The sequence below is a fragment of the Diceros bicornis genome, chromosome 23 (genome assembly GCF_020826845.1).
Source record: "Diceros bicornis minor isolate mBicDic1 chromosome 23, mDicBic1.mat.cur, whole genome shotgun sequence".
Taxonomy (NCBI): Eukaryota; Metazoa; Chordata; class Mammalia; order Perissodactyla; family Rhinocerotidae; genus Diceros; species Diceros bicornis.
The window spans coordinates 1492744-1503644 of record NC_080762.1 but is presented as its reverse complement, the minus strand read 5'-3'; positions in this window follow the sequence as shown (position 1 = coordinate 1503644).

The following is a 10901-nucleotide window of genomic DNA, read 5'->3' as shown; positions in this document are numbered from 1 at the left end:
GGCTCCCCGACACCCCCGACCCCACCCCAAGACACTTCACCCTCTGCACCCCCGGCTCCACACAGGGCTCCCTGCCACACCCCCTTCCCATCCGCATGGCCCTGGGCCCCACTCAACCAATGCTCTTCCTTTCCCATCCCCACCCTCAGTTTCCAGCAGTCTGATGAGATTTTGAGCTATCGAACCAAACGTGTCCTTAAAAGGATGAATGTGGAGAACAATGACTTTGAGCTGCATTAGATCTTTTTCATATCTTCTTTGAAATCCAAACGAACTGGGTCATCTGTTCTTTGCCCGTGAGTCATTATATCATCTTTCTTATCAAATGCTTTTACCACATGTTTTTGAGGCACTAAAAGTATACATTAAAGCATAAGAAAATCACAAAGATTTTTTTTTTTTTTAAAAGGCTGTTTGGGTCAAAAGAGGAAATATATTCTGGAGTCTTTTTCCCCTTGAGTAGTCTCTTTCAAGCTCTTGGTAGAATGGCCTCTTTAGTACAGAACAGTGATGGCTGCTGGGCAGTACTCCCCCGTTCCCTCACTCGCTCATTCATTCAACAACATTTAACGAACATCTGCTATCTACCACGTATGTGCTAGGTAGTGTTCTCAGCAGCAAGGATGCGGCAGCAAATGGCAGACTTTGCCCTCGCCTTCCTGAAGCCCACACTGATAAGGGGGGAGGTAGACCTACTGCCGTGGGGAGGGGTTTGTGAAGATAATGCCAGGTTTTCCAGCTCCTCTGTGCTGTGACAGACTTCCCAATCCAGACTCCTTATTTCCTCCGGGCGAAGTTTCCATCGCTGATAAGCTAACTCCAGCTTTCAAAGAAGAAATGTGCAGCCTATCTTAGGTGCCCTCCGCATGTCCTGGGTGCTCCTCGTCTCCGCGCCTTCTCAGCAGCCTCCACTCACTTGCTGTATCACCTACTGAACTCCAGGCTCTGCGTCGCCTTGATCTTTAAATGGGGGATGATAATCTGGGTTTGTTGAATATCTTCAACACCAATAGCTCTTGTTTTGATGTAACCAAATTGCTCCAAATTCCAGTTAAGAAAAACAGAAAAATATTTTAATTCAAGGTTTAATAAGTAGAGCAGCAGAGAAGGAAATTGGGGTTTCCACTGGGTTACTGACTTTGTAGAATAAATAAGGGGAAATTGGGGGAAAGGGAGATGAGTGTAGATAGAATATACTAAGAACCGAGTTCTTTCAAAGACGTGTGAGCTTTTGTGTTGTGTTAAATTTCGGAAACCAAACCTGTCCTGTCCCCATTCAATGAGCTCTCCAATTGTGTGATATCATGCTCTGCATAAAAGCCAACACTGCCAACAATGCTTCAAGGTAGATGAAAAGATAAAGTTACATCCTAAAATCCCACCAATTTGGAAGAAGAAGAATTTGTACAGAATTGCTTCAAATGACATGACATTTGCTTTGGGAAGTAAGAAAATTACAGATAATAGAGACCCTTGTTTTACTTTGCTTCAGCCGTGAAATGCTGGCTTCAAACTCATTCTCTACCTTCCCCTGTCCTCCCACCCGCCAACCCTCAGCAGGAAGCGTCCGCCTTGGCAGGGACAATGGATGCCTCCATTGTGTTGGGTCTGGAGAGAACTGGCCTAAGCTCCAGCCTTAGGCTGGCAGATTCTCTTGATTCTCTTCTTCCTTTTTCCTTGTGGCTTTCAGCAGACCAACAATTCATCTAATCAAGGAATCATCGTTAATTATTTTTAAGTGTGATATGGGATTTGTGTTATTATTTTTTAGAGATACACATTGAAGTATTACAAGTGACATGACATGATGTCTGGGATTTGCTTCAAAATAATCCCTGGGTTTGGGGAGGAAGGTGGCTGGCCATGAGCTGATAATTGTTGAAAATAGGTATTGGGCACATGAAGGTTCTTTATACTCTCTACTTTTGTACATATTTAAAATTTTTCATAAAAAAAAAGGTTTTAAAAGTTTATCTACAAGGTGCCATCTTTATAAAACTCCTTTTGGTAATTTTAACGCCATTTTAGTGTTGATAATAAGATCTAATAATTATGGCACACCATGTGAAATTCTTCCCACAAGTTATCTTAGTTAACGCTCACAACAGGCCCAGGAGGTGGGCATTATTATCCTGATATTACAGATGAGAAACCGAGACACAGAGAGGGTGAGAGAACCTGACGGCACTCTAGTGACAAAGTGAGGGGTGACATCAGGCCTGGCAGACCTCAGGGCCAGGTGGGCTATGAAATCACTGTGCACTGTTCTTTATTTGTAATATTCATTTCATAATGGGATAGGATGATGTCAGAGAAGATCCAGCCACTCATTCCTGTAATTGTTTATTCACTCAAGTGAATAAACAGGCACCGGGCAAGGCGTGCAGTGATGAACAAGAGGGCAGGGCCAGGCCTCGTGGGTCAACATCATTCTCTTCCACAGGACTTAGTAGGTAGTGAAGGGCCACATGCTCTTATTCTCCTAAGCTGGTGTTCTGGACTGCTCCAGTGGGGTTTTTCATGGGGTCAACTGGCTGGGTTTCTGCTCCAGGCCCTTTCACTCATTCTCTGATGTGGTAAGCAGCAGGACGTCTTTTTAAGGTTCCATAATGAATTATAACATGAGCACCACCCTCCCCCACTCAGCCCTACAGAGAACCATGTGCGTGTACTACCAACAGCTGGGAAACTATTTGTTCTTTCTCATCCCAGGGACCCTCAATAACTCCGCTGAGCAATACCCATGACCTTTAAGCAGTTCTGCATTCTGGAAATAATTGACATACATTTCAAAATAGTTTCTGGGCTTGAATTCAGAAAAAAAGGAACTTCATTGTTCAAATACAGGCAATAAGCACAATGACCAATCTGATCAAGTTTAATTTTGATGAATTTTTGGACTATGAACACTGACACATTATTTAAAATCTCCCTTCATCGGACTTAGGTCTCCATTAGGATAACTTTTTCTGCTCTTCACTAGTATTGTAACAGCTAGATCTTAGGTTAGCATGAGGGAACCCATCTTAGGGAAAGGAGGCAATACTGTAACTGTGGTCCTGACTCACCAGTCTCTGAGAATGCACTCTGGCCTGCATGTAGCCCAGATGATTAAGCACCTCTCGCTTTTACAAAATACACGATCTGCTAGCTCTATCACTCTTATTTACGTGTATCTCCCAGCTGTGATAAGGATAACTGTGTTTTGAGTCCCCCAGGAACATGATGACCTCCAGAGAGAAGAACTCTGCATTGGTGCCCGTCACAAATGACAGAAGAAAGAGAGAATGAGGCGCCTTGAAGTTTGTCACACTGGATGGTCAACATCTCCCAACCCCCTCCTTCCCTGCCCATTTCCCCTACCTAACCACCTCAAGGTTCTAAGATGGTTCTTTAGGACACTAGTCTACCGTCTTCTGATTGTGCTAGCTAATTGTATAAATTTTCCTTTCTCAACTAATGGCTTATTTGCAGTTGATTGGCGCTGGATTGGGGCCAGCAGGACGAGCCCCTTTTTGCTCAGTTACAATATTGTTCTGGACAAAAGATGCTATTGATTTTGCTTTGACTGCTCTTGACCAAGGTCTTTCACTGACCTGGAAAACCCTACTGGATTTGATTCATCATCGTGCCCACGCACCAGCATACGCCTCTACGCTGTTTTGACTCTGGAAAGATTTTCATGGCACAACCAGAATCCAACCAGTTGTCACCCGCTCCACTGCAACCCCTTGGGTCCCTGCCACCATCATCTCTTGCCTGGTTGTGGCCACAGCCTCTGTTCCATTCTCCCTGCCTCTGCTGCTGTCCTCGGCATGAGGCTGAGTGTTCCCTTTACACATCAGATCAGAGCTTTGCTCAGAACCCTCCAATGTCTTCCCGTCTCTCTCAGAATGAAAGTCAAAATTTTTATGGTCACCTATGAGGCTCTACATGATCTGGCCCTCTTCCCTCTAAACTCATCTCTGCAGCTCTCCTCCTAACCGGGCTGCTGTGGCCTGAAGGCCTTTTCGCTGCTACTCAAACGTGCTGGGCACACCCCACAATGGTACCTTTTACCAGCCACCTCTCTGCCCCCGTGTTCCTCCCCAGATGTCCAGGCTCACCTCTCCTCCTCATGTCTCCCTCAGATGTTATCTTGTTGTGAATTCCTCTGTGACCACCCAGCCTGGCAGCCCTTCTCCCCACCCCTTCATCTGATTAATTTTTCTCCACAACACTTATCATCATTTCATGGACCACATTCTATTTTGTTCCTGCTGTCTATCGCCCTGCTAGAACTCGGGCTCTGTGAGGTCAGGGATGTTGTCCGTCTGGTCACTGCTTCACTTAGGAGGGTGCCCGGCACGTGGTGAGCACTTACTGCCTCTCTAGTGAATCAGTGAAGAGGGATGTGAGATTAGCAGCGGGCCAGGACTTACAAGATTTAAGCTGGAAGAACAGGAAGAGGCTCTGCTGCTTCTATGGTCTGGAGTGGGAGTCCTGGTGGAGAGGGCTGAGATTTGCTGACCCCTGAGGTCGGCCACACAGGCTACCTCACATGGCACCGCTGCAGACTCCAGTGGGACAAGCCCATCTGTATCACTGGGAGTTTCTGCCTCTGGAGGGTTGGAGAGATTTCCCTGAGAAATCATCTGGGTGGGGCGTGGCGGGTAGTGGGGGTGGCATTTCTTTGGCAATTTTCTAATAATTCTCCTATGATCATTAGTCTGTTTAGATTTTCTGTCTCCTCTAGGTTCATTTCTTACGAATTATATTTTCCTTAGAAGAGTGTCCATTTCATTCATGCTTTTCAGTTTATTTACATAGAGTTGAGCAAGTAATCCCCTCTCGGTGGGTCAATTTTCCCTCTTTGTGTGGTTTCCCTGTTACAATTTCCTATTTTGAGTAACGATATTTTCTCCCTTGTTATTTTATTTTTAGTTAAGTTAGCTAGTAATTTATCTTTGAACTTTTTTTCAAGGAACCATATTTTATAATTAGTTATATATTCTACTTAAGAAAATTTCAAGGGTAAAGGGGCACATATGTATGATGACAGATAAAAACTAGACTATTGATGGTGAACACGATGCAGTCTACGCAGAAACTGAAATACAATAATGTACACATGAAATTACACAATGTTATAAGGCAAGATGACCTCAAGAAAATAACTTTAAAAAATTTCATGTCTCATTCATATCTCCTTTTAAAATTCCTTTCTTCTGTCTTCTTTCTATTTAATTTATTGTTCTATTTTTAGAAAAACTTCTTGAGCCAGATATTTATTTCGTTTGTTTTATTCTTTCTTTTATATCAGTGCAAGTATTTACACTAGGAGTTTTATCTGAAATGTATCCTGTAGGCTGCCTGCCCCTTTGGCTCTGAAATCGAATATTTTCCTTATACTTTTCTCTAACAGTTCTGCAATTTAGATTATTTTTTCTGATCCAAATGTTTTTAAAGAGAGAATTAAAAACAACACGTCAAGTGGAAAAGCTTTTTAACTTTAGTTCTCACCCTTGAATTTTCATGATTTCCAGGGAAGAAAAAGATGCTGTCTGTCGCAACCGTGAGCAATTTGGAAATCCCCTCTCTCATTGCTTTGCTTTCTGGGAGTTGAAAGGCAGAGAGACAGACGGTATTAAAGTACTGTTCACGAACAAAGTAAAAGATGGCCGGACAATTGCTTAGGTGTGATGTCAGCCCAACAAGATGTTCACTGAGCTCCTCACAGAATTAAAAACTCCTCAAGGACCTCAGAGTGAGGAGAATGCCTTTTGCCTTGTAAAATAATGACTTTCTGCACTATTTTACTGTAGCATGATGAGTAACCAGCATAAGTAACTTACTGGAGTGTATTTCTAGCTGCACCTAAGGCTGTTTCTGAGGTGGCTGCCGGCTCCTCAAAGCTAAAGCCTGACGTATTTTCAAGACAAGTGGAAGGTTTCAGGTCCCTTTTTTGTGTAGGAACTTGAGACGCCAGACCACAGTGGAAAAAACCTGGACTCTGGAGGAGGTGAAACCTGAGTTCAAATCCCTCAAAATACGCTTCTCTGAGCTGAGTCCCCCATCGCCATGGGGTCCCCATGCTGGTCTCAAAGGCCTGCAGGATGCCATTTCTCATCCCCTAGGATGCCTGGGCAAACCCGGAGCACTAAGTCCCTTTGGTTCCTTGGGTCTCTGGACTCTACGTGAACCCATTTAAACATCCCATACTCCCCAAGGCAGGGGCTCCACGTTAATACCACAGAGGGCGCCCACCTTCTCCCCACCCCTGTCCTTCCCTCAGCAGGTGCAGACTCCACAGGGTGTCCTGCTTGAGGCTCCAGGCCCCGGTCCCAGCTCTTGGCTGACTGCTTAGCCTCTGAGTTGCACCCACCCCATTCCCCAGCTCCACAAGGCCCAGCCTGCCGTCCTCAATGTTTTGTTTGTGTTCTGAGTTCCTACTCTATTTTATCCCAAAATGTACCTCTTTGGTTCAGAGTTTACCTAAAAAAACAACTTCTGACTTTCCTGTGCCTCAGTTTCCTCACTTGGAAAGAAAGGAAAATACCTGCCTCACCAGGGAGCTGGGAAGGTCAGTGAGAGAAATTTGCCAATTCCTGAAGGAAGAACATAGGAGGTTGTGATGCCGTGGCCACACTTCCGCACATTCACACAGGAATCAAGCAGGGGTCCTGCGGGAGTGGAGGAGCGTCACTGCTGGCCTGGAGAGCGAGTCACGTCTGGTTCCATGCTAGCCCGCATGAGCACGTGGAAACGGTGGCAACGAACAGTTCTGCAGACAGCACCACACAGGCAGAATTGTGGGGTAAAATCAGTTCGCTGGATTTGGGAAGCTGTCACAGGACATGGAGGCTAGTTCTTTCAAAAAATAAAAGAGCTGCGTTGCTTTTTTCTTTTTGCAACTTGTCTGGCTTTTTTGTCATCTGAGTATAACCCCACACCTCTATTCCATTTATTCCATATATTTTATTGACTGCAAGTTCTGGCCTACAAGAAGTTCTGCAATTCTGCAGAAGTTTTCAAATTTTCTGGAATCATAGAAACAGACATATCCTCTCTCTCTCTCCCCACACACACGCACGTGCACACACACACACTTATAACCTGCTGCAAAAGGAGTAAAACGGACATAAAGATGAACCAAATGGAATGGTTGTATAGATAATTCATCTAGTCCACAAATATTTACTGGGCATGTGCTCTTTGCCAGGCCCTGTGCTAAATTCTGGAGACATTGCTGTGGACCAGACAAGTTCTTCTCATAGAGCTGTTGTCCTGGTGTCTGTGTGGGAGGTGGACGGTGAGCAGACACCTGACCATTTGGCCAGGTGCCCGTCTCTGCTGCTGAGACAAAGCACGGTGTGGGAACAGGCTGCCGAAGATGCTGCTGCAGACAGGAGTGAGGGAAGGCCGCACTGGCCCGGCCACCCTGAGCAGAGGACAGTCAGGCAAGGCGGGGAGCCACGCAGACCGGAAGCACAGTCTATGTGTTATGGACACAAACACAGGTTCTTTACCCACCAAGAGGGGCCAAATAAAAACTGGAATTAAAAAAAAGGGTTTTTATTTCGAGTGATGTCAGCTGAGACACAAGAGGTCTCAAATTCCTCCCATCTCCCCGAAAGGTGGGAGGTAAGGGGTTTTAAAGGTTTTGAGGGGAGCATGTGCTGGGGTTTAGGCAGGGGAGAGGGAGCATGTGGCCGTGCTGGCTGGCACCTTCCCACCAGCCTGTATTTGGCCTTGAAGATTGAATTTCTTTCCCTTGACTGTCTGGACTTTTCTGGTTAGTTTTCATCTTTAGCCTGCATTTGGCCTTGTGAGGCTGAATCTTGACATCTTGACCTTGATTTCCTGGGAAAGACAGCTCACTCACATAGGAAGGAGGGACAGAAAGTCATGGTCGGTTTTAAACAACAGTTGATTATGCTGACTATGCACAGCTGCAGTAGCAAAGCTTATCTCAAAGGTTTGCTCTCTTCTTCTAGCCCAGGGAAGATTTTTTAACCTCTTCGAGCTGGAGCTTGGTTTCATAAGCAGAGGGAACAACCAGCCCAGATGAAGGGCAGAGGCCCTCTGGCCGGAGGGGAGGGAGCAGAGGCAGAGGGCTGGCCAGGGGGCCAGGAGCTCCATGGCAGGGTCTGTGGATGCATTCTGAGGGGAGGGGAAGCCATCGGAAGGTTTTAAGCAGAGAGAACCTGAAATTAGAGTAATGACAGAAAGTCACATCGAGGTGGCCAGGTGGGGACATAAGCTGTGGGGGCTCTGACTCCTCTGTGGGGTTGGCCCTTGCCGAGGTCAGAGCAGAACAAGACCATTTCCCTTTTCCCCGCACGTGGTTCCCAGTTCATGGTTCCCAGTGAGTCTAGACTCTGCCTGACAGCACCGCTGAACCGTGGGGATGAAGGGGCCTTTTGAAATGGGAGAGAAGGGAGCTGAATTAAAAATAATATCCCCACGTATACTAAAACAGGAAAAAAATATTCAGTTCTGCAGCTCAGGATCCTACCTTTGTTGCCCCTTAGGTCTCGCAGTCTCTTCCCCCTCCCTCTCTCTGCTCCCACTACCCAGTTTATGTGTAAACACCTTTCCTAAGGACCTGACCTGACTTGACCCCAGTCTCCGCTGGGCCCCTTGACCTGACCCCTGCCTCCACTGGGCCCCCTGACCTGACCCCTATCTCCGATGGGCCCCTGTCCTGACGCCTATCTCTGCTGGGTCCCTGTACCCTCCATGGGCACCCGGCGCTTCTCCTTCACCACCCTGGTGGGCCTGTTTGTAATTGAGAACTTCGTGACTTCACTCTGGTTTCCTTTCACACTTTGGCAGCTGACTTGGATTAAGGGCTGCCAGCGGCCGGCGCTGTGCGAAGGGCTCCGTGAGATTTTCTCATAACCGAACGTGTACTCAGTACCTTGTCATCCCAGCTTCACAGCAAATGAAGTAAAGAGCAGTGAGGGAACTTGCTCCAGATCCCTTGGTGAGTGGTGGAGTGGGGTTCCCACTCAAGGGCCCTGACTTCTGAGCCCCACACACACTCACCCGGGGCTGGGGACCACAGCGTGGGCTTGGCTTTCCGCAGGGGCTGAACAAATGTGGACTGAAAGGGGTGTCTTAGACCACAGCACCCCCGAACCTGACCCACCTCAGACTTTGAATTTGGGGTACCTCTTCTCCAGCCATAGTTCCTAACCCGGAGTGGGCTAAGATCAGAGACCTGCTGCTCAGGCCCTCACACTTTGCCTACCCCTGTGTGCAACATGCTCTTCTTGGCCTCAGTGCATCGTCTGACACAGCGCCAGCAGGGGAGAGGACGGTGAGACAAGAACGGGCAGGGTTCCCTCTGCTGTCCACAGGGGCGGTGGGAGTCAGAATTGACTCCACAGCACTAACAACACATAAAGCTGTAATTAGAACAGCATGACACGGACACAAGAAAATTCAGAACAATGAACTGGTCCCAGAAATGCCGAGAATTTCGCATGTGGTAAACGTGACATTTGGAACCAGCACAGAAAAAACAGCTGGATGATTTATTAAATAGTATTGGGGCAACTGATTATCAGGGAAAATATTAGGTTGAACTGTGTCCCCTAAAGGCATGTTCAAGTCCTAACCCCTGGCACCTACCAACATGACTCTATTTGGAAATAGTGTCTTTGCAGATCTAACCAAATCAAGATGAAGTCACGCTGCATTAGAGTGGGCCCTAGGCCAACGACCAGCGTCTTTATAGAGGGAGACATGGACACAGACACACAGGAAGGTGGCCACGTGACAGCAGAGGCAGAGACTGGAACCGTGCTGTGAGTCAAGGAATGCCAGGGACTGCCAGGAACCATCCAAAACTGGGAAGAGGAAGGAAAGACCCTCCCCAAGGGCCTTCGGACAGAATCCGGCCCTGCCTCTGAACTGTGAGAGAATGGACTTCCGTTGTTGAAGCCACCCATGTTTGTGGGAACATATGGCAGCAGCCCTAGACAAGAAAATAGGAAAGCTGGATCCCGTCACTGCTTTTACCAAAGAAAATCTAGGTGGACACAAGAATTAAATGTAGAAATGAAACTAACAATGACCCCAAATAGCGGAAGGAAAAAATGTGGGTGAAAATTTGTGTCTTCCTAGCAAACAGAAGGGGTTTTTTAAGAATGGAAGGAAAAGATGAATAAATTTGATTTTATAAACATTTTGAACATGTGTGGTTAGAGACTTAGTCAAAAGAAAAGAAATAGTATGTAACTCGTGGCAAAGGACACAGTGAGTAAAACAAACAGCCCAGCAAGAAATGAACCAAGGACAGGATGAGTCATGTCACAGAATCGTAAATACTTTAATACATAAAATACACTCAACCTTACTAATTATTAAAGAAATGCAAATGAAAGCACTAAAATGGTTTCCCTAGAAGACTGCAGAGGTTAAAAGACTGTTATCAGCTGGAATTGGCTACATGCAGCACTGGCTCACATTGGCTGGACACACATTAGCCCAGTCCCCTTGGAGGGCAGCACTCTTACCTTATCCTTGGCTATTGAAATTATTTTCATATTTTTGCTTTTTCCCATTCTAATGTGTATGTTTTTCATTTGTGTTGATTCATAATTTTCCTACAACAGATAATTCTGTAAAGAATATGTACTTTTATGGAATGTGATATGTACTCCTTTATCATTAGAAAAGCAATTCACAAGACACTGTCCCCCAAATAAGCCGAGTATTCTAGTTTCACTGAAATCGCACCAATATTTACTACTTTTTTTCCACTAATAAAGTAACAACTCATTTTAATTTGCACTTTTAAATGAGTAGAAATATTTTTCCATGGTTTGTTAATTTAGTCCTGTAAGTTGTATTTAAAAAATGGTTTTTGGTCAATTAATTCATTTGAGTCCCAAATTTCTATCCTCTTGGTA